This window comes from Martes martes (assembly GCF_963455335.1).
Source record: "Martes martes genome assembly, chromosome: 3".
In the NCBI taxonomy this organism is placed as follows: domain Eukaryota; kingdom Metazoa; phylum Chordata; class Mammalia; order Carnivora; family Mustelidae; genus Martes; species Martes martes.
In genome coordinates this window covers 75,373,916-75,398,527 of record NC_137890.1, presented here as the reverse complement: position 1 = coordinate 75,398,527, position 24,612 = coordinate 75,373,916, and positions in this window count along the sequence as shown.

Genomic DNA, 24,612 nt, shown 5'->3' with positions numbered 1-24,612 from the left:
GTAGATAGATATATGTATTTACCTATCTATCTATCTATATAGAGAGAAAGATTATATGGAATTGGCTCAGTCACAGAGGCTGAGAAGTGCCAGTATCTGCAGAAGGAGTCAGAAGCTGGAGACCCAAGAGAGCCAATGGTGTCATTCCCATTCAAGACCGAAGGCCTGAGAACCAGGAGAGTCAGTGGTGTAAGTTTTGGTTCAAAGGCCGGTGGGCTCTTAAATCCAGGAAGAGCCAATATCTTGGTTCAAATCTGCAGGCAAGAAAAAGCCAATGTTCCAACTTGAAGGTTGTCAGGCAGGCTTTTGTTTCTATTCTGGCCTTCAGTTGATGGGATGAGACTAACCCACATTAGAAAGAGCAATCTGCTTTACTTAGTCTACTCATTTAAATGTTAATCTCATTCAAAAGCACCATTTCAGAAACACCCAGAATAATGTTTGGCTAACTATGTGGGCACCCCATGGCCTAGGCAACAGCAGTCCCTCTCTTTGTTTCATTGTCCAAAACTAATACATGTACCCACTCACTACCAGTTCATGAACCATGAACCAAAGAAAAACGGGGTTCTGTGATGCTTCAAGCAATCATGACTGATCCCCCACAATTGAACCCAACTTCTGCATGTATACTTCCACCAATGCTGAACTGAACAAAACCAGGGTTCTTTAGCAAAAAAAGAAGAGAAAAAGTGGCTATAGGTAGGCAAGCAACAGAACTAAGATCCAAATAACCATGGTTCTCAGCTCCCACCTCCACCATTAGGCCCCTTCCATGATCCCATTCATTTCTGGTAATCCCAAAGCAGTGTCTGTTGCTTCCTCATATGCAGTCTGGAGTGCTGCTCACTACCTGTATCCTCCTTGAGCCCAGCTCTTCTGTGTAGCCTCCACTGCTCCACACTGTAGATCTCTGTTGATGGATCCCAGACTTGAGTGACCCAACATTTTGGCAGACCCTGAGAATGGAGAATGAGAATGGCTCCCTATCAGGTTTGCTTGGCTGGAAAATGCTGAGGTTCAGGGAATTGTTCTACAGATTAGCACTCACAGTCTTTCCCTTCCCAGAGCTCACATCTTATCCTAAGGGCTAGCTCTACATGCCAGCCTCCAGGCTGTTCCCCAAAACACTATCCCCCTTCTGTCTTGTACGGATCCACTGATGAATTCTCTCAAATGCCTCAGAGCCATTCTTTGTACTGTGACTCCCTTCTACCGCACATCTCCATGACCTGGTCTCAGCTTCATGACTAAAGACTCCTGAATTGTGTGTAGCTCAGTTTCAGATATATTTTGAGTGTTTTCCACAGGGAGTTTCTCTGCCCTCATTTAAATCAGTGGCCATAGATATGTGGGGTGGGTGGGGAGAGATATCACTTACTCCATGCACCAGACATCCCTAATCTCAGCTGTCTCAAGATGATGTGTTCAGCTATATGTAACTATATAGTAATTTTTAGTGTAGTTAAAAGTGGAGTGGAGGCTACATCAAGAAATGAAGTTGGAGGGATGCCTGGGTGGCTTAGTCACTTAAGTGTCTGTTTTCAGCTCGGGTCATGATCCCAGGGTTCTGGGATTGGGTCCCACATTGGTCTCCCTGTTCAACAGGGAGCCTGCTTCTCCTTTCCCCTGCTTGTGCTTTCTCTCTCTCTCTCTCTCGAACAAATAAATAAAATCTTAAAAAAAAAAAAAAAAAGAAATGAAGCTGGAGTGGTGTGCAAGAACATTCATTCACTCAATCATTCAACAAATATTTACTGAGCAGCAACTCTGTGCCAGGTGCTTTCCTGGACACTGAATGCAATGAGAGAGCCATGCTCCCTACCCTCATGCAGTTTACTTTATAGATCATTGAGTTATCCTAGATACATACTGAAGAATTTGGAGTTCTCTAAAAGGTCACAGGGAGCCAAGTGATATAGGATTTAATCACATAAAGGCATAATTAATTAATGGCATCATACGACTTGCATTTGTAACGGTTCTCTTTAGGACCCATGCGGAGGATGAACTAGAGGAAGCAATAACTAAAGGCAAGATGACTATTGTCCATGCAGTAACTTAGGTGAAAAATGATCAAGGTCAGATCCAAAGCAGTGGTCATGGGGTTGGGGAGAAGGAGATAAGTACAAAACACATAAAGGAGGCTGAGTCTACAGGATTTCATGAGCTCACAAAAGACATGACATGAGAGTGATGGCAGAGAGGGAAGAGTCCACGGAGACCCCTCTACTCAGGAATGTCAGGATGGATACCAGTTTCAGGGAAATATGTTAATTTGGTTTTGATCACATTGAACTTGGATCATTGGTAGGACATGAGCCAGGCCCATCATTGTTAGATTGCAGTCTTAGATTCAAGAAAGAAATTTAGTTTGCACAAATTCCAGAATCAGGAGTCATCATCATGTAGTTTAAGTTATTTATATGGATGAGATTCCCAGGGAAAGCGAAAGGATGTAGTTTAGGACAGAAACCTAGATATAATATTTCAGGGCCTGTGAGAGGAGGGAGTCTGAGAAGGGCCCTGAGAAGGAGTAAAAAATAAAGAGATGACAGAGCCTTTCCGAAAGGAAGTAGGCAATTCATTTGGGACATTTTTATTGAATATCTCCTATGTAACGGGCACTGTTCTAGGCCCCAGAAGTGAGGGACAAAGCCAACCTTCACGAGGCCATCAGTCTAGGAGAGAAGACGGGCATGAATCAAGGAAGTAGGAAGTCCTGAGAAGATGGTGAGCCAGTGCCCACTGCTAGCCCCTTCACCAAGCACAACCTTGGAAATGCCAAAGATCTGCAAGGAAAATGTATAAAGTCGAAAAACCAAAGGAAAGACAGTGACTTACTCTTAGGGAAGGGAGAGGGGGTGTTCATCTGGTACAGAGCGGCCTGGGCAGAGGTGGGCATAGTACCGCCACCGGAGAAGAGGCTACTATGTGCTCCTTTCTCCTCCATAGGACCTGCGTGCTTGATGCCTGTCTTACAGCCTCTGTGATGAGGAAACACCATGGTAAATTTGTGGCAACAATAGCAGCCAGTGGGATGAGTGGTGAACAAACATAACAACCAAGGAAAACTGATTAGCCCCTGAGCTTTCCTGAACCCCTGGCCCTGAATGTCTCACACCTCAAAGACTGGGTAACTGCAACAAGGAAGATAGTTGCTAAGAATGCCAGGGGAGAGTGTAGTGAAGATCCATCTGAGACAAGAACATCTTGTGAGGGACACTAAATGGGTGTCCTTGAGAACTGAGCACGGTACCATGAGGTCTCCATCCTAAGGCACACACCACCATCGTAAGCCAGGTTTATCACCAGAAGCACATGAACAGGGAGCAGTTACTAAAACAACATCACCAATCCTCATATTATCTAAAATGTTCGGTTTTCCATTAAAAAAATTACATGCAGGGGCGACTGGGTGGCGCCCTTGGCTCAGGTCATGATCTCAGGGTCCTGGGTTTGAGCCCTGCATTGGGCTCTCCACTCAGCAGGGAGCCTGCTTCTCCCTCTCTCTCTGCCTGATCTCTCTCTCTCTCTCTCTGTCAAATAAATAAATAGAATCTTTTAATAAAATTACATGCTAAAAACAGGAAGTTGCAGTCTGTACTCAAGGGAAAGAACATAGTCAACAGAAACTGACTCTGAGTGGAATCAGATGTTTGATTCAGTAACAAAAATTTCAAAGTGGCTAGTATGAATATGTTCAAAGAAGTAAAGGAAACTACGTCAAATAATCAACAGAAAATATTATATCAATGACTGTTACGGACTGAATGTTTGTGTTCCCCAAAATGCATATGTTGAAGTTCTAACCCCCAATGTGACTGTATTTAGACATAGCGATAGTGAGGAATCCCGTCATGAAGGTTAAATGAGATCACAGGCTTGGGCTGGTACCCATAGAAGAAGAGGAAGAGGCATTCTTTGTTCCCTCTCTCCACCAGTGTGAGAGCTCAGCAAGAAAGCAGCTATTTGCAAGCCGGGAAGAGAGTCCTCACTGGACATCAATCTCACAGGTCCTTGATCTGGAACATCAAGACTTCAAACTGAGAAAATGAATGTTGGTTTAGACCCGCCTAATCTGTGGTATTCTATTATGGCAGCCTGAACAGATGAATACAACGACTTCACAAAATCTCCATAGAGAAATAGAAACTGTTATAAAGATTCAAACAGAAATTTTATAGTTAAAAAATCCAATAACTGAAATTTAAAACTCACTAGAGAGGCTCAGTGGGGATTAGAGTTGGCAGAAGAATCAGTGACATTGAAGACTGATCAATGGAAATTATCCAGTCCAAAGAACAGCAAGAATCGGGATTGAAGGAAAATAGACAGAGGTTCAAAGTCCAGCCAGGTACGCCAACACACGAGTGGTGGGAGTCTAAGAAAAACAGGAGAGGAAGAGAAAGAGAAATGATTTGAAAAAGTAATTGTCGGGGCACCTGGGTGGCTCAGTGGGTTAAAGGCTCTGCCTTCAGTTCAGGTCATGATCCCAGCGTCCTGGGATCGAGTCCCCCATCGGGCTCTCTGCTCAGCAGGGAACCTGCTTCTCCATCTCTCTCTGCCTGCCTCTCTGCTTGCTTGTGATCTCTGTCTGTCAAATAAATAAATAAAATCTTAAAAAAAAAAAAGAAAATTAAACAAAAAAGAAAAAGTAATTGTCAAATAAATTTTTCAATCTCCAAAATTCTTGCAAATATGATGAAAAACCCATCAGGGAAATATCATAGTGAAAAGTGTATTTGCACCTGACAAGAGAGTCTCAAAATACAAAAGAAAAAACTGACAGGACTGAAAGGAAATAGAGACAATTCAACAATTATAGACAGAGAATTCAATACTCCTTTCTCAGAAATTGATTGACCTAGACAGAAACTCAACACGGATATAAAGACTAGAACATTCCTCCCCAAAATATCAGAATTAGACATTCAAATACACATTAGGGATTCTCCAGAATAGACCATATGCTAGACTCTTAAACAAGTCTCAGTAAATATAAGAAGAATTAAATAATAGCACATGTGTTTTCTAGTCCCCACAGAATTAATCAGATGTCAAAAACAGAAAGAAAATTGGGAAATGACCAACAATTTGGAAGTTAAACAATACACTTCTAAGTAACCCTGGGTCAAAACAGAAATCACAAGACGAATTTAAAAATATCTTGAATTGGGGGCACCTGGATGGCTAAATCAGTTAAACAGCCAACTCTTGATTTCGGCTCCGGTCATGATCTCAGGGTCCTGGGATCGAGCCCTGTTGGGGATTTGTACTGGACTCCATGCTCAGCTGTGAGTCTGCCTGAAGATTTTCTCTTTCCCTCTGCCCCTACCCAATTCGTGCACTCTCCCTCTCTCTCTCTCTCTCTCTCTCTCTCTGTAAAATAAATAAATAAATCTTTAAAAATATCTTGAGGGGCACCTGGGTGGCTCAGTGCGTTAAAGCCTCTGCCTTCGGCTCAGGTCGTGATCCCAGGGTCCTCTGATCGAGCCCCGCATAGGTCTCTCTGCTCGGCAGGGAGCCTGCTCCCCCCTCTCTCTCTGCCTGCCTCTCTGCCTACTTGTGAGCTCTCTCTCTGTCAAATAAGTAAATAAAATCTTTTTAAAAAAATAAAAATATCTTGAACTGGATGAAAGTGAAAACATAATGTAAGATTTATGAAATGTAGAGAAAGTGATACCTAGAGAAAAAATATATAACTTTAAATACTTATATTAGAAAAATTACATGTCTAGAGGCGCCTGGGTGGCTCAGTTGTTAAGCATCTGCCTTTGGCTCAGGTCATGATCCCAGTGTCCTGGGATCAGCCCCATATCAGGCTCCCTGCTCAGCAGGAAGCCTGCTTGTCCCCCTCCAGCTCCGCCCTCCCCAATCCCCGCTTGTGTTCCCTCTCTCCACATCTCTCTGTCATAAATAAATAAAATCTTTTTTTAAAACTACATATCTAAGACCAATAATCTAAGTTCTGCCTAAAGAAACTATTAAAGGAAAACAAATCATGCCCAAAGTAAATAGAAGGAAATAATAAATATCAAAAAACAAATCCATGAAATAGAAAACAGAAACACAACAGAGAAAATAAAGCAACCAAAGCTGGTTCTTTAAAAATGTCAACAAGATTGATAAACCTTTTGTCAGACTAACCAAGATAAAAGAAAAGACAGAAGTACACGTCATGAATCAAAGAAGCAGCATTACTACAGAGTCTACAAATACTAAAAAATGATAAGGGGAAATTATGAATAACTTCATACTGACTCTAGTGTGTGATTTTTCCTCCCATGCTACCAAGCAATTTTGTAATATCAGCTGCGTATCCCACAAGTTCAAACCCATGCTGACACTATCCACCTGGAGATAGCATCAGATCCCACAGGTCAAGAACTCAGTCCATCATGACTTGCTTAGCCCAACTTCGGGTACCACTTCGAAGTCCAGGATGTCACCTGTGCATCAGAATGACTGTTTATAAATCAGACGTTCCCAGACCCCTCCCCAGGTTGGATTAATTTGCATGGGTGGCTTCCAGAACTCAGAGAAACATGTTACTTACTAGATCACTGGTTTATTTTAAAATGATATAATTCAGGAGTAGTCAGATGTAAGAGATACAGAGGGTAAGGTATGGGGAAAGGTGCAGAGCTTCCATGCCCTCTCTGAGCTCAACTCTCCTATGCCATCCTCTGTGTATTCATTCCTTTGGGTTTTATGGAGGCTTCATGCACATAAACACAATTGATTAAATCATTGGCCATTTGTTGAATTGAATCTCCATTGCCTCTTCCCTTGCCTGAGGTGCCCAGTGCAGTAGGGGTGGGCCCCAAAATTTTGAATCTTTTAATCACAGGGCCGGTTCCCCAGGTAACCAGTCCCCATCTTACGTTGTCTAGGGGCTTTCCACAAGTCACCTTATTCACAACAAAGGACACCTTTATCACTCTCATTACTTAGAAAATCCCAATGTTTTTAGAAGTTCTGTGCAAGGCCAAAGACCAAATATAGATTTCTTATTATGAACCAAAATACGACACCAAGACATGATGCAACTGAGATAAAATGGAAAAAAAAAAAAAAGAATTCCTAGGAAGACAAAATTGCCACGACTGACTCAGGAACAAATAGAAAGTCCTAAAAGACCTATTGAAAAGTAAATAAATTGAATTGGTAACTTAAAATATTCCCACAAAGAAAACCACAGCCCAAAGGTGGTCAATTTTGGTGGTAAATTTGGTAATTTCTGTAAAATATTTAAGGAAAAGGTAATACACGTTTATACAAAGTCTCCCAGAAAACTGAAGAAGAGAGAACCTTTCCTATCTCATTCTATGAGGTCAGCATTATCTATTACTAAAACCAAAGAATTACAAGAAAAGAAAGGCACAAACCAGAACACAGACTTATAAACAAAATATTGACAATAGAGTCCAACAATATAGCAAATGGATAATGCATCGTAGCCTATTGAGACGTGTCCTAGGGATGCAAAGTTGGTCCACCATGAGAAAATCAGTTTATGTAATTCACCATATTGGTGGAATAGAGGACAAAAAACACATGATCATCCCAGCAGATGCAAAAAATTTTTTGACAAAATCCAACGTCTATTTCTCATTAAAAAACAAAACAACAACAACAAAAAAAAACAACCAGGAACACAAGGGAACCTCCTCAAGCTGATAATAGGCATATACAAAAATCCCTAAACTAAGAGTGAGCAGCTGAATGCCTTTCACTAAGATGAGAACAAGGCAAAGATGTTCTCTTTTACCACTTCTGTTCAACACTGAACTGAAAGGTCTAGCCAGAGCAGTAAGTAGCCAAGAGAAATAAATTAAAGGCATGCTGACTGGAAGGGACAAAATAACACTTTAATTTTCACAATATTCTAAATGTAGACCCTATATGGGATGTTTTTTCTATTATCCTACACACAGAAAATCCTAAGAAATCTGTGAAATAAACTTAGCAGTCCTGTAGAATCCAGGATCAACATACAAAAATCCACTGTATTTCCATATTCTAACTAATGAAATTAAGAAAACAAGTTCATCGACATTTTTAGCTGTTTCCAAAAATCTGAAACAAGGACAAATCTGACAAAAGATGTTCAAGGCCTATGGATTTGTTTTGCTGTGCTGCAGACTATGATAACCTTAGCAGCTTAGAAATACACTCACAGTTTGTGTGGGTCAGGAGTCAGGACACAGTATATCTGAATCCTCTGCTTGGGTCACCCGGGCCACGAGCCAGGTGTCGACTGAAGCTGTGGTCTCCTCTGATGCTTGGGGACCTCTTAAAAACTCAATCAGCTTGCAGGCAGAATTTAGTTCACTGCAGCTGGAGACCTCAGGGAAGCTTTTGTCCTTAAGGCCAACAGGAGAGTCTTTCCAGTGTTTCATCCTCTCTGAAGAACTCCCCTAATAAAGTCAGGCCCATGTAAGATTACATCCTTTTTATTAACTCAGAATCAACCATTAGTAACCTCATTACAGATGTGAAATCCCATTACATGCTACACTCACGGGTCCTACCCACACTCAAGGGGAGGAGATTACACAGGGCGCCTATCCCAGAGGGGGGACAGCTTTGTTTTTGTTTGTGTGTTTGCTTGCTTTAAGATGTTATTTATTTATTTGTCAGAGAGAGACAGAACACAAGCAGGGGGAATGGCTGGCAGAGGGAGAATCAGGCTCCCCACTGAGCAGGGAGCCTGATGTGGAACTCAACCCCATGACCCTGGGATCATGACCTGAGCCAAAGGCCGACACTTAACCAACTGAGCCACCCAGCTGTCCCTTGGGATGCATCTTTGAACTCTGCCAACCACAACTTGCACTCTAAAGACTACAAAACATGGCTGGAAGGAATTAAAGACCTAAGTAAACAGAGAGGTATACCATGTTCATGAGTTGGAAGGCTCAATATTTGTGAGATATGAACTCTTTCCAAATTGGTTTATAGAATCAGCGCAATCAAAATTAAAATCCCAACAGACTTTCTTGTAGACATTGACAAGTTGGTTCTAAAATTTATACGGACATGTGAAGAATAGTCAAAGAAACCAGACCAGCCAAAATGACTTTTTAAAAAACGATCAGGGACGCCTGGGTGGCTCAGTGGGTTAAGCCTCTGCTTTCAGCTCAGGTCATGATCTCGGGGTCCTGGTATCAAGCCCCGCATTGGGCTCTCTGCTCGGCGGGGAGCCTGCTTCCCCCTCTCCCTCTGCCTGTCTCTCTGCCTACTTGTGATCTCTTTCTCTCTGTCAAATAAATAAATAAATTCTTAAAAAAAAAAAAAAACGATCAAAGTCGGAGAATTAACACTACCAGATTTTAAGACTTACCTAATCCTGTACAAGAGAATGCAGTGCTCACACAGATCAATGAAACAGAGCAGAGATTCAAGAAACAGACTCACATACATACATATGGACAACTTTTTTTTACAAAGATGCAGAGGCAGCTCTGGAGAAATGGTCCATAAAAGAAAAAGGGATACATTAGACTTTGTCCAAATTAAAACCTTTGCTTTTTGAAAAAACAATAAGAGACTAAAAATCAAGACACAGATTGGGAGAAAACATTTGAAAGTCATATATCTGATAAGGAACTTGTCTCCAGAACATGTATTTATTTCTTAATCTGTGTTTTTTCTCTCAATTTTATTGGGATATAATTGATAAGCATCACTGTATAAGGGCAAGGTATATAGCATAATGGTTTGACTTACACATATTGTGAAATAATCACAATACACTTAGTTAACATGCATCATCCCATAGAAATGCTAGAAAAAAAAAACAAAACATTTTTTCCTCGTGATGAAAACTTTAAGGATCTACTCTCTTCGCAACTTTCAAATAAACTAAGGTCATCATATACATCAGACCCCTGGCACTTATCTATCCTATAACTGGAAGTTAGTACCTTGGACCACCTCATCCAAGTCCAGTTTCCCACCCCACCCTGCACCTCCCCAACTCTGGTAACCACAAATCTGATCTCTTTTCTACAAGTTTGGTTTCTGGGGGGTTTTTTGTCTGTTTGTTTGTTTTAGATTCCACATGTGAGTGAAATCAAACAAGTATTTGTTTTTCTGTCTAGATTGTTTCAATTAGCATAATGCCCTCCAGCTCCATCCATGTTTTCGCAAATAGAATGTATTCTTTTTGAAAACCTTTCAAAATTCAAGAATAAGAAAAGCACTTAATTTTTTTTCTAATGGGCAAAAGACACACAGATGGCAAAAACCCACGGAAACATACTCAATATCATCAGTCATTACAGGAAAGACAAATTAAAACCACAAATGACCAAAATTAAAAAGACTGATCATGCCAGGGGTGGCAAGGATACAGAGCAACCGAACTCAGTTCGAAAGTTTCTTAAAAATCTAAACATAAACCTACCATATGATTTAACCGTTCCACTCTTAGATCTTTACCCCAGAGAATTAAAAGTACTTGGCCATACAAAGACTTATATATGAATGTCCACAGTAGCTCTATTTGTCCTCGCCCCAACTGGGAAATTATCCAAATGCCCATCAACGTGAGAATGGAAAAATGAATATAATAATATATCCCTATTTTTAGGTGGAAGGAAGGGAATAAAATATTGATTCATGAAACGACAGGGCTCAGTCTCAAAATAATCATGGTGACTTCGAGAAGCCAGACAAAAAAGTGTACACACTGTAGGATTCCATTTATTTAATGTTTTACAAAATGTAAACTAACCTGCAGTGCTAGAAAGCAGATCGATGAGATAGAGAGAGATGGGGGGTGGGAGCAGAGAATAAAAAGGGGCGCAATGAACTATCTGTTAGTATAGACATGTTCGTTATCTTGATGGTGGTGGTTTCACTTAGTGGTATACAAGCATCAAAGCATATCAAATCATGCACTTTAAATATGTGTGGTTTAGGGACACCTGGGTGGCTCAGTCAGGTAAGCATCTGTCTTTAGCTCTGGTCATGAAACCGCGGTCCTGGGATCGATCCCCATGGGGGGCTCCCTCCTCAGCAGGGAATCTGCTTCTTCCTCTCCCTCTGCCCCTTCCCCTTTACATAAGTAAAGTCTCAAAAAAAAAGTCTTAAAAAAATTAAAAAAAGATAAATAAATAAATACGTGTGGTTTATTGTCTATCAACTCTACCTTGATGAAACTATTTAAAAATTGTCAAGTTAAACATGATTGGCAAGAGCGCTCCTGAGGTGGTACAGGGATTCCTATCGCCTCATCACTAATGGGTACAGACTGTCAGGTTGTTGCTCTGTTAGTGATGCTAAGTGCTGATAACTTGGCAAGGGGCGACTGCCAGATCTTTCCATTATAAAGTGCATTTTTCCGTTTGCAATTAATGAATGATTTATGGAATGATACATCTGCCCTGTGCAAACACCCTCTTCTTCAATTCCCCTTCTACAAATGTTTGCAGCACGAGTCAGCCAAGTATTTCTGTAAAGTTCCAGATACTAAATAATTTACGCTTTGTAGACCACATTGTCTCGATCTCAATTATGTGAATCTGCCATTGGAGCACAAACGCAGGCATTGGCAGCACAGTGATGAATGGGCATGGCGGTGGTCCAGTAAAACCTTACTTATGGGGGTGCCTGGGTGGTTCAGTCCTTAGACGTCTGCCTTCGGCTCAGGTCAAGATCCCAGGGTCCTAGGATGGAACCCCACATCGGGCTCCCTGTTCAGCGGGAAGCCTACTTCTCCCTCCCCCACTCCCCCCGGTTGTGTTCCCTCTCTCGCGGTGTCTCTCCCTCTGTCAAATAAATAAATAAAATCTAAAAAAGAAAAAAACCTTACTTATGGATGCTGAAATTTCAATTTGTATAAAAATTTCATGTGTCAAGACGTATTGCCGTCCTTTGGATTTTGTCAACTATCTAAATTTTTAAAAAACATTCTCAATTCATGGGATATACAATATCAGAGAGATGGTGGGCTGGATTTGACTAGTGGATGGTAGTTCCCTGAACCCATGTTTTAAAGAATTCGGTTATTTCCCAAGCCAATTATTTCACTGGTGTTCACCAAATGGTAATTTTCTCATTCAACTGCTCTTCTACCTATATTAACTGACATTCTTCTGTAAAGAACTGCTTCTTGTCAATGAGGAAAGCAAAACACTTCTCCTCAAAAGGCAGGATAAATGTTTAATTCTCTCCCTTTAATTACAGTTATGTAGAGAAAGAAATTTGTGTAACTGTCATAACCCATGGTGGGAAATGATTTTCTCTTTCTTTCTTTGTCTGTAAAATTATGGAGCCATGGATTTTTATTTATTCAACCATTAATAAAGTATTTACTTATTTAATTATAATCAATCTTGGTTTTGTTTTTTTTTTTCTTCCAGTGCTCAAACTGTCCCAAATTTGGCTATTAGAAAACCCCTTCAGGTCTGTGTGTTTTTGGTACAACTCCATTAATCTTTGACAGATTTCTTACTTCTTGGCACATGACACATCAAGGTCCCCTTATCCTGCCTAGATCTGAAATCAGCTATATTTCCAAAAGCTCTGATTCCTTTAGTTAGGTCAATTTTAGACTTAATTATACCATACCATACCATACCATACCATACCATACCATATGGCAATTTTCAAGCTTTCAACCTAATACTGAGAAACCAGGGTCTGGACCCAAATGTGCTCATTGCTGCTGTGTGTCATAGTTTGGGTGCCTTTCAGTGGACAGAGCTAGGAAATACTTTTTATTTTTAATTGTGAATTTACACCAATATTATCAGTTCAAAATCAACAAAGAAGGTTTTCTTCCTTAATTTTATGTCTTTTCTCTCTCCCTGAAAATCTTGACTCATTGCATCAACAGATTTGCCTATTTTATCCTACAATATACATGACTTTCAAAATTACCATGCCAACATTACCACAGAAAATAAAACTGAATGTAATTTAAGATTTCTCTACTGTTCTTTTCAACCTGAGAATATATCCCAAGGTCGCAGATATGCCACATTTCTAGAGAATCAGACATGCAACAAGGTCTTCAGAGTAAAAACACAGTAGTCATGACATGGGACACACAAAGGAGCAAGGGAATAGAACAGTAATTTCACAGAAGGTCCATGTGTAGAGGATTGTAACCAAAGACATCTTTCACTGTGGTGGTGTTTCAACGGAGGTTCCCTAGCTGAGAATAATAGGTGACAAGTACCCACATAGTCTAGAGATTTTGGACTATCTGCGTCAGACATTGCTTGGAAGTGCCCCCCGACGCTCTGGCCATCTGAGAGAGCAGTTGAGGTAGGGGGATGTGGGGAGGAGAATGGATGGAGGTGGTTAGTGGGAATGAAGGATTTCTTAGTGGATAGTTGTCAGGACACTGGTGTCACCCCTCACCCCCATGGAGGAGGAGAGGTGGTCCTTTCCCCCACAGTTCCAGACAAGTGAGGGGACTCTAGCCTCAAGACCAAAGCAGGAAGCAATGCCAGAGGAAGTGGTAGGACCCAGAGGAATGTGAGGAAGCCTTCACAGAACAGCTGAGATGGGATTATTCCCTCTGCTTCTACCCAAACCCCAACAGCTGAACAACGGAGTGAGCAATGTGAGACCTGAGACGAGTTTTCCTGGCTGGGATCCCTTTCTGGCCCCTCCAGTCACTCCTGTGGGATAAGCCTGGGTGGTGAGGCCAGTCATCAACATCCTGCCCCACTCTCCACCTCTCCTTCTGCCCTTCCTGCCTTGTGCAGCTTCTCTCAGATTCTTAAAACTGTGTGTCTAGGGAAGCAAGGAGGCCGCTATGATCCGCCACGAGACGAGCTCTGTGCTCTCTCTGCTGCCTTCAGTTAGGGATTTGGTGGCTATTCCCAGGGTACTCCTCACAAACGTTAGCGCATTCCCTCTGGCTGCAGAGCCCAAGCCTCCACACTCTGACTGACTAAGACCTTGAAGCAAGGGGGACATCATTCACAGAACCAAACACTGGATGTCAGGAGCCCAGAGGAGTCACTGGTCTTGTCCAGATGCGGTATGTGGTCCCCTCCCTCTCGCACCCAACCCTTCAAATGTGTTGTTTCTCTTGCTTATAACCTCCCACCTGTTCCACACACCCTCCGCGCCCTCCCTGTCTCCCCAGGATACCCCTGCCCCACATACACACACCCGCCAGCGCCAGCCCGCACTTTGAGCTCACACCTCTGACCCTGCTGCACTTCTGGAGAGTCTGCCCAGATCACACACCGCTCTGAGGCGTTTTCTTGAATCATCTTCAGTTCGTTTTGTGGGTTCGCTGGGTTTGCAGTGCCTGCCCTGGTGTCTTTTTCCGACTCTGCCAGCTCCAGGATCTTTTACATTAGAAGCTCCAGGTCGATAGTTTCCAACATTAAAAAAAAAAAAAAAAAGGAACATTTGTGTATGTTTGGGAAACCACATAATAAAAAGTAAATAAATGTGAGGTCCTCAGAAGTTTAACACTGGCTCAGACTCCCCCACCCTTGCCTTGCCCCACACCTCATGAGTCACTCACGGCCATGTGGCAAGATTACTAAGTCTAATTAAGTAATGCAGCTGACAAACCACTTCCAAATACAGTCCGGTGTGCTTTCTTCTGACGTAGGTGCTCCTAAAAATCACCAGACTAAGCAAAACCACTCAATAAACAGCACAGGGCCAGGGGAGTCAATGTGGTTTCCGCAAAATTTTAAATGTCATCAGTGACACGTTCTAAGAAAGAAGATGGGACCCTAATAAAAACAGGAACGGTTAGAACATATGAAGTAGTTCATAAATACAGAAAACATGACAGTGAATAGGGCACTTTCCCTTGAGAATGACCCTGAGATCTGCTCGTGGAGGAGGCTGGGAAGGGTTGTGGCACGTCTGTGATCCTGAACAGTGGAAAGAGCATTATTTGAAATTGATCAGAAAGAGGGAGCACCCTTGTTGATGGGTGGGGTTTATCGCCCTTGGTTTCCCTTGGCACCAAATATCAAAGGTAAGCAATCTTCTGTAACCTTAAATCCTGAGACATGTTTTTCTGCCTTTGAGATTCAGGTCCCTTGTGGCATGTGTTTCTGATAAATACTGGTTTCATCAAAATGGAAAATCGAATCCAACATTATAGACTTCTTTTACAATTCTCTATCGCCGTTTCTAATTTTTCTCATCTGCACTCAGTGCTTTGGAAATTGTAGCAATGCTTGAAACCACGAAACGAGCCATTCCTGGCACTGGGATGGAGTCACTTCTGCAGGACTCTGCAATTTCCGTTAAGATCTTCGTATATAAATAATGCTTTCCTGGCTGCTCGGACTCTTTGGGGTTTGGAGCCAGCGGGCTTAGACATGTTTGGGATTTTGGATGAATATTTGTTTGCTGTAATACCGAAAAGCGAGCATGTGCAAAAACATCACAAAGCACCACCTTTTGAGAGGGCGCACGTGGTGAACCGAGGTAGCTAGTAGCTGAGGTGTGCACACATGGGTGTGCATGTGCACGTGTGCACACGTGTGCACGTGTTTTGTGTGTTCCTACCCAACTCATCAGTTCAACTGGGTGCAGATCACTGTTCATAGGCGAACGCAGAATGCGTGTAACATTTCCATTGTTCCCTAATCTATCAATTGCTTTGAAACAAATTCACAAGTGCCATAGCCTAACCCACTGTAAGTGAAAATGACTGTTTCCACAGAGCTTTCCTTTCTACTGAACACCATGATGTGTCTCTGCAATGGAGTATTTATTGATTTTGATCTTTATTTCATAAACACTTACAATATTCTGAATATGGATTTCATTAACTAGAAAAAAAATAGACATTAAAAATCTTTTTAAAAATAGGGGCATCTGGCTGCTTCAGTTGGTAGAGCACGTGGTTCTCTTTTTGTTTTTTGGGGCTTGGGGTGGTTTTTGGCTTTGTTTGTTTGGAGATAGAGAGAAAGAGAGAAGGCAGGGGGAGGAGCAGAGAGAGGGAGAGGAAGAATCTTAAGCAGGCTCCGCAACCCGCGAGTAGCCCAACAGGGACCGGGCTCTATCTCAGGACCCTGAGGTCCTGACCTGAGTTGAAATCAAGAGTTGGACGCTTCACTGACTGAGCCACCCAGATGCCCCCTGGAGCATGCGATTCTTGGTGTCAGGGTCATGAGTTCAAGGCCCATGTTGGGCATAGAACTTACTTAAAAAAAAAAAAAACACACACACACACAACTTTAAAAAGTAGGGAAGATCACGAGAAGAGGAGGAGGAGGAGGGAAAGGAGGAGAAACACCAAAGGAGAAGCTGCATCTCCTTCTGGAAGCTGGTACACGTTTTGGGGGGGAGGTGTACTTATATACCTTTCTTAACATATCTAGGCTTAATTCCAGAGAGTCCCTAGAAGCTTGGAAAATATGAATAGGGCCCACATTAAAGATACTAAAGACTGCATCAGTGGTGTCTGGATTATGTTCATTTGTATCAGGCTAAGAATTCTTCTAAAGTCATATTTTATTTTAGCCCTCAAGTTACCAACTCAATAATGTAGGGAGCAGAGACAGAATCTAAGTGGCTCCAGAGAAAAACCAGCCGCCCAGGACAGAATCCAGCCCTTAGGAAATGCTGCCTCCTTCCTGCAGAGGACACACAGGGGAATGCGCGGCCCAGAACCACGTGACCCACCCACGCACTGGCCTTCCAGGCTGACAGGCACACAGATGTGGCCGCGCTCAATGACTCTCTTCTGGGGCTGCTTTCTATCTCAGAGAACAGCCCCAGCTGCCGTCAGAGTGGAAGGTGCCAGAGTGGAAGGCTGCCCACCTCCAGATGTCCATTTCCATCAGATGCCTCCCCTCTGCTGTCTCAGTTTCCCTCACCAGCACCCCTCTGTAAACTGCCTCTGTGCTGTTATGCTCATTACCCCGGTTCCACGCTCTGCCTGAAGATGGAGGGAAAACCTGCGGCTCAGAGGAGCCCCGGCTGGCTCAGTCAGGGGAACCTGCAACCCTTGATCTCAAGGTTGTGGGTTTGGGCCCCACACTGGGTGTCAAGATTATTTAAAAATAAAATCTTAAATAAGAAAAAAAAATGCAGCTCAGGTGAATTTGTCTCCAGAAGCCCTGTGGTGGTCACAACAGCAAGGGACAGGGCATGGAGGAGAAAGGGGAGCCCTGGCGTAATGAGAGAACCCGACACAGTGTGTGAGGTAGACACATGGGGGAGAGCCACAGAGAGGGAGAGCAGACAACTACGGAGTGCCTACTGCAGGCCAGGAAGAATGTCCAGCACTGGGAATCGAATAGGGAACCCAGCAGACCCAAGCCCTCTCATAAGAGCCAGCAGCTGGGCTAGGGGGCCCTGGGAAAACGCAGGTGAGCAGGGACAGAGTGGGGCGGGGTGATTCCTGTACCTCAGGGAGGGCCAAAGGGGGCTAAGTCTTCCCGAGCAAGACTTCCCTAGAGCACCCACGTAGGGGAATGAGGGTGGGTTCGCTCCGAGTCTCCATTCCCAGAATTCACAGACTGCCTGCCTCTTGCCAGGTCACGGGAGAGCATCTTGTCGGTCACCACAGAACTTCCGGATGGTGAGACAGCAGAGAGCACAGGATGGGCCAGGAAGAACCAGGGAGAGGCTGGCAGGTGGAAAGTCTTGGGCTGTGGGGCAGATGGAAACCGCTCACCAGTGAAGAATGGCTAACTGTCCAACGTGGCCTAGCCACATGTTTCAATATTGTGCAGTGGTTTAAGAAAAGCTACTCTTAGTTTTTACAGCAGGGAAAATGTTATAATAGAGTATTAAGTCTTGGGTCAAGAAATAAAATTGTATTATATTCACACACATTTACACATAAACACCTGGTTATCATAAGGCTACTTAGTACTGTGAATTATTTTTTTCCCATGACATTGGAGTCATTCATTCATTCATTGATTCATTTGTTATTCAGTATCTATTGGGTACTAGGTTCTAGGGATACGAGAAAACCGCCTCAGCCCTCAAGGAGCTCCCAGCCTTCTGGGAGAGCTAGGAAAGGTAACAGGTGATTATAATAATACAGCAGGGACACCACTGACAGGTGTAAGAGAAGGACGTGTTCTTCGATTTCAGATTTATAAAAACATAAGCCCTTCCTTTTGCCAAACTCCATTCTCTAATTCACACTTGTGGGTGCTCCTCCCAGGGCTGACTGTGGTCACCCCAGGCTGGGTAGGCCAAAGGTTTCGGCATCTGGAAGCTAAGAGGAAAGCCCGAGTCGGTTCTGCAAACAGCACATGTGGCTGTGAGTCAACATTCTTCTCCCCAAAGCGGCAGTGCTCACCCAGCATGTAGCCTGACAGCTAGAGACCCGGCTGGTGAGGGGCCGGCAGGTGCAAGACAATGGGCAGGGGCTCTAAAAGTGGGTCCTGGTCATACTCATTCTCACTGTTCCATTGCTCTGAACTGAGCTCTCTTGACCTCAGCCCCCACCAGCCCTTGTCTGGAGAGGTGATGGGATTGCATATCCACAGACTTGTTTTATGTGTTACTCTTCCCTGCAGAGACAGCCTCGGTGCTCTGCCCGAATTCCATTTGTCAACAGTAGTAACTGCACAAGTGTTGCTTTCAAAGGGCTTATTATTCCCAGTAATTATAATAATAGTGACAGTCATCGTGTTTGGAGCCCATCCTATGGATGAGGGTCAGAGATAAAGGTTTTATGTTCATTGTCACATTTAATGGTTACCACAACCCTGTGAGCCAAGTAGCCTATTATCCCAATTCAACAGACGAGCAAACATAGAAAAATTAATTCACTTGCCCAAAGACATGTAGTTAGTAGGTGGTAGAGCTGGGTTTTGAACTCAAGTCTGATTCCATAACTAGTGGGTTTAACCCACCTCCTAGGTCAATGCCAGACTAAGTCCTTTAGGAGCTAAATAGCCACCAAGGACCTTTCTGCTCCTGGCTGTGCCCTTTGCCTATGGTGTCCCCTCCCCGTATCTACATAACTCTTTCCAGCATCCTGTCTGGAATGGCGCCTCTTCCTCCATATTTCTTTATCCTTTCCCCTGCTTTATTTATTTCTTTCTTTATTTGGATATTTCTTTTATCAAGCTATAACTGACATATAATATTGTGTCAGTTTCAGGTGTAACACACAATGATTTGATACCTGTATATATTGCAAAATGATCAGCACAGTAAATCCAGTTAACATCTGTCATCATAGGTAGTTTATAAATCACTTTTCTTGTGATGAGAAATTTTAAGATCTACTCTTTTAGCAACTTTCAAATATACAATGTTTTATTAACTATAGTCACCAGGCTGAACATTATATCCCCAGGACTTTTGTTATTTTGTAACTAAACGTTTGTACCTTTTGACCACCTTCACACATTTCTGCTTTATTTTTGTTCTTAAACTTACCCTTACCTGACATCGTAGGTAAGGGTATCTATCATGTATCTATTATTTGTTTATTATCAATCTCCCCATTAGACTAAGAAGTCCTCGGTGGGGGGAGGGGGGACTTTTGTTTTGCTTACTGCTGAATCTCTAACACCTAGAAGAGAGTCTGGTCCACAGAAGATACCCCAAAAAAGATTGTTGAATGATTGAACAGATTTCATGCTATTAAGATTATGCAAAGTTGGAGCTCCTGGGTGGCTCAATCATTTGTGTGTCGGTGTTTGGCTCAGGTCATGATCTCAGGGTCCTAGGATTGAGCCCCGCATAGGGCTCCCTGCTCAGCGGGGACCCTGATTCTCCCTCTTCCTCTGCAGCTCCCCCTGCTTGTGCTCTCTCTCTCAAATAAATAAATAAAATCTTTTTTTAAAAAAGATTATGCAAAGCTGAAATGGTACCAGGTGAAATATTAATAAAGACTCACTTTATTTGCAAAATTTGAAATGTTTCCAAAATGTAAGAGTCACTGGATTTTGAAGCTGGTAGAACAGGAAATGGTAAGCTCTGTTCCTACTGTTAACCTTGGTTAAAAGAAAAACCTCTCTTTCTGTACTTCTACCACTCTGACACTGAAAGTCTGTTTTTTTCTACACCAAGTAATCTTCCAGTTCTTAGGGGACACTGACTGGGTGTCCTACAATCTAATTTAATTCTGGCACGAACTGCCCAGTTAGCCCAGGCCCCACAGGCTGAGGGCTCAGTCCCACAAGACTTCCTCCCAGCCTCGGCCACCAATCACAAGTAGAGGGTTCCCAGATTGCCACAACTTCTGTCCAACTTGGCTACAGAATCAAAGATTCCCACAGCTCCCCCCTCGGGCCCCCTCAGGTTCAATAATTTGCTAGACCATCTCACAGAACCCAGGTAAACAGTTTACTGGCTATTACTAATTATTATAAAGGATTCAGCTCAGGAGCAGCCAATGGAAGAGATGCATAGGGCAAGATAGGTGGGAAGGGGTGCGAAGTTTCCACACCCTCTCCAGGTGCATCACTCTCCAGGTAGCTCCCCAAGTTCACCCTCCTGGATGCTCTCCAGCCCCTTCAGTCAGTCTTTGTGAAGACTTCCTTACACAGATCACATTGTTGGCCACCGGTGATTGAACTCAATCTCCAGCCTCTCAACCCTCCCCCAGAGGTCCAGGGTGGGGCTGAAAGTTCCAGCCCTTTTTAAAAAAAATGTTATTTATTTATTTATTTATTTGACAGAGCAATCACAAGTAGGCAGGCAGACAGAGGGGGAAGCAGGCTCCCTACTGAGCAGAGAGCCCAATGCAGGGCTCGATCCCAGAACCCTGAGATCATGACCCAAGCTGAAGGCAGAGGCTTAACCCACTGAGCCACCCAGGCACCCCAGTTCCAGCCCTTTAATCACCTGGCTGGGTGGGTTCCTTCAGCAACCAGCCCCCACACTCCTAGAGTCACCGCAGTAACAGAAACTCAGGAGTGGTTGCAAAAGGGCCTGGTTATGAATAACAACTATCATTTGGGAAATTCTGAGGGCCCTAGAAACTCTATGCCAAGAACCTGGGAGGAAAACCAAATACTAATTTATTATATTACGTTAGGAACTCTGTGCCAGGAACAGGGTCAAAGATCCAATATGTATATTTTTTATGACATTTGAACTGGAGACTGGGTTTGGATTTGGGATCCCCTGAGCCAGGCTGTTCTTGAATCCCGCAAATCCCGTGAGTGATTTTGAGGACCGGCGTGCTCTTATCATTCGCTAACATTGTAATTGGAAGTATTTTTGGTGCCTATTAAAATGTCATTCAAGTATTCACTAGGTGCAGGTGCTGAAAAATCTGCCTGAAATTCATTAACTTTGGAGCAGAAGTTAAATGTGACAAAACATGTCGCAGAGAAGCCCAGTGTGCTCCGCCAATCCCCCGCCCCGGCAACTGTGGAGAGAGAACATGGCAAAATATTAAAAAGCCAACAACGGAGAAGACTTAAAGCAACTCTCAGCCAAATAAATAAATAAAATCTTTAGGGGCACCTGGGTGGCTCAGTCAATTAAGTGTCTGACTCGATTTTGTCTCAGGTCATGGTTTTAGGGTCCTGAGATGGAGCCCCCGTGACAGGCTCTGTGCTCAGTGGGGAGCCTGCTTGAGATTCACTCTCTCTGTCCCCCTAAAAATTTTTTTTGAAATCTTTAAAAAAATAAATAAAACATTTTTAAAAAGGGGCGCCTGGGTGGCTCAGTGGGTTAAAGCTCTGCCTTCGGCTCAAGTCATGATCCCAGGGTCCTGCGATCGAGCCCCGCATCAGGCTCTCCGCTCAGCAGGGAGCCTGCTTCCCTTCCTCTCTCTGCCTGCCTCTCTGCCTACTTGTGATCTCTGTCTGTCAAATAAATAAATAAAATCTTTAAAAATAAATAATTAATTGATTTTTTAAAAAAAAGAAGCCCCTGTCTTCCTGCTTTGTATTTATTTCTGCAGCAACAACCTTAAATTATGCGAGTCAAAAGTCACTTCCTGCCTAACCCGAAGCCACCCTTTACTACAAGGTCCCAGTACAAAGTCTTCCCTTTTTTGCAGCTCCGGTCCCTGGAGGTGCCTGGAACCTCAACTCTCCACTGAGGGGGGTTGTTGCCCCTAATAGAGGTTAGAGCAGAGTGGGTCTGTCCAGCCACAAGGGTGGTTTTCTGGCAGGGGGGCTGCTCGGTCCCCTGCGGGCAGACCCCAAACGGCCACAGGCAGGCTTTCAGCTTGCAGTTCTCTTCTCCTTGATGGCAGGAGCTTGCCATCAGCTCCGCGGACTGGACAGGCTTCTCAAGCACAGACCTTAGCATTGGCAAATAAATGACTAACCTATGCAACCAAAACAGACGTCAGGCCCTGACCGAAGAGCGGACCATCTCTTCTTCCTTTGTTCTGAAAGTGCCTTTCAGCAGCACACGCCAACTTTAGCTGCCTCTCTCAAACATAGCACCGTCAGCGAATAAGGAACAGAAACTACCAGGGCTAACTTGCCCCCCTCCCACTCCCCCACCCCACCCCGTGGCCTTGGCACAGCTCTGCCTTGAAGAGACTGGAGTTCTGTTTGCAGCCTGGAGGCAGATCGCCCCACCCACCGGGCCCCCTAGATACCCTGAGGCTACGCATCCACCCCTCCGGTGTTCAAGGAAGGCCTTGGCCCCTGAGCCCATAACTCCTCCCTTGTTAAGTCCCACCCCAGGTCTGTCACATCCAGCAGGCGGGTCCCAGAGCTCTGGCCCTCCCCACTATCCCCCTCCCCACCGCCCCCCATCTCAGCCACTTCTCTCAATATACCCGCGATCCTGCACCCGCATCATCCCAAACTTTGGACTCTGCTTAGTTGGCAACTTTCCAAAACTTTTAACACTCGTTCCAACAGCAGGCACCACACTTGCTCTTTGATGGCACTCACTAGCCGTCTTTCTGTGCTCTTCCCAGTGATCCTTCCTTCCTGGACGTTCCTGGGCAGCCCAGACTTGAACCAGTGCAACCAACTGCCAGGCTCCCTGTCCTCCCTGCAAACCTACCCGGCCAAAGACACGGTGGGCTCTCTGTGTCATGTTCTCTCTCTCTTTCTCTCTCTCTCTCTCTCTCTCTCTCTCACACACACACACAGGCTGCTTAAACTATCGGAGAATGTTCCCCAGGCATGAGTTCGGTGTCACTACAAATCTGTGGCCTGTAGCCCCGAGCGACCTCGGTGCTGCTGGCAGTTCTCCTGGTCTCCAGTCCCTTTTCTAATTCTTTCAGAAGTGATTTCACACTCTCTTTAATCTCCCTGTGGGCGCTTTCCTACCGGTACCCACCCCTACTCCTCACCCATGACTCCTTTCCCACACTGCCCCGGATCCCAGTGCCCCCCTCTTCCTCCTCCTCCGAGTGATAGGCTCCCTGCTGCCGCCCACCTTATGCCCCCACTTGCACCTGGGATCCCTCCCGGCCCATTCTCGAAGGACTGTGGTCCTCTGAGTAACGGCCCCCAAAGATGGCAAGTCCGGATCCCTGGAAATTGTAAATCTGACCTAGCTGGAAGGATGTCTTTGCAGAAGTGACTCCATGAAGGATTCTGAGGTGAGGAGATTTTTCTCTTTGGGGGCCTAAATGTCAGCATGTGTCCTTGCAAGAGAAAGGCCGGGGGAGAGTTCACAGAGAGACGAGGAGGAGGCCATGGGACCCGGGCAGCAGAGTTTGGAGATATGTGACCCCAAGCCAAAGAACACCTGGAATTTCCAGGAACCAAAGAGGCAAGAACCAGATTCACCTCCAGAACCTTCAGAGGGAGCATGGCCTCACCAACAACACCTTGCTTTCACACGCCTAGCCTAGTGTCCTAGTCAGGACACCGGGACATAGGAGGAAAGGCCGGCGGGGCATGTGGGATGTGAGGAAGGAGGAAGGTTCTGTCCGTACCCAGCATGCACCATGTTCTGTTGGGGCTCAGCCCTGGAACGCGAAGAGGAACAAGAGCCAGGCGCTGCTGACTGGCGCCCCACAGCCCGGGGCACGACGCCTGTGCAGGGAAGCGGACAGGAAGGGATCAGATGTGCCTAAAGGAGATCTCTGAGTACAAAGGCCTTTGACAGGTATTCGGGCTTTTCAAGACTGCCAGGAACGTGTCACTTTAGGCAAGCAAGGGGCTCTTCTCCGTAGCTTCTCTGGAAAGCAGGAAAAAGAACAACAGAATGAAAAAGACCCAAGGAGTCATGGGAAATAGGCTGAGTGGAAATAATGGGGAGATCACAATGGGTGAGAGGCACTGGGTTCTAACCCTCCATTCTGCTCCTCACGAGTGAGAAGGAGAATTCTCCAGGCTCAGACTATCTCAGCCATGAGAAGATCTGTCTTGATTAGGAATAAGCCTAAGGTGCTAAGGGCCTGACCCTGAAGAGGCCGTCACTTGAGGTGGCTTCAGTGTCACCGGAGAGTCACGAGGGTCGTCAGACTCTGCTTCTGTACTGTTTGGTATGGGCGCTGGGCGCTCCAAGAATTCAACTTCAAACTTGCAAGTGACCGGCTTCAATGCTGCCTCAGAGTCATCCCCAACAGAGATGTGGTAGACCTGCTCAGCCACACAGATCACAACTCAGGAGAAATCCAGCCCAACAAAGGTGGAGTCCATTGGTACCACAGGACGGTGGGCATTTTTGCTGTTCTCCCTAGGGCTCCTTTCAGAATTAAGGAAGGATTTCAGCTTTCTACCAGCTCCACAGATTTACATCGGTCTGATT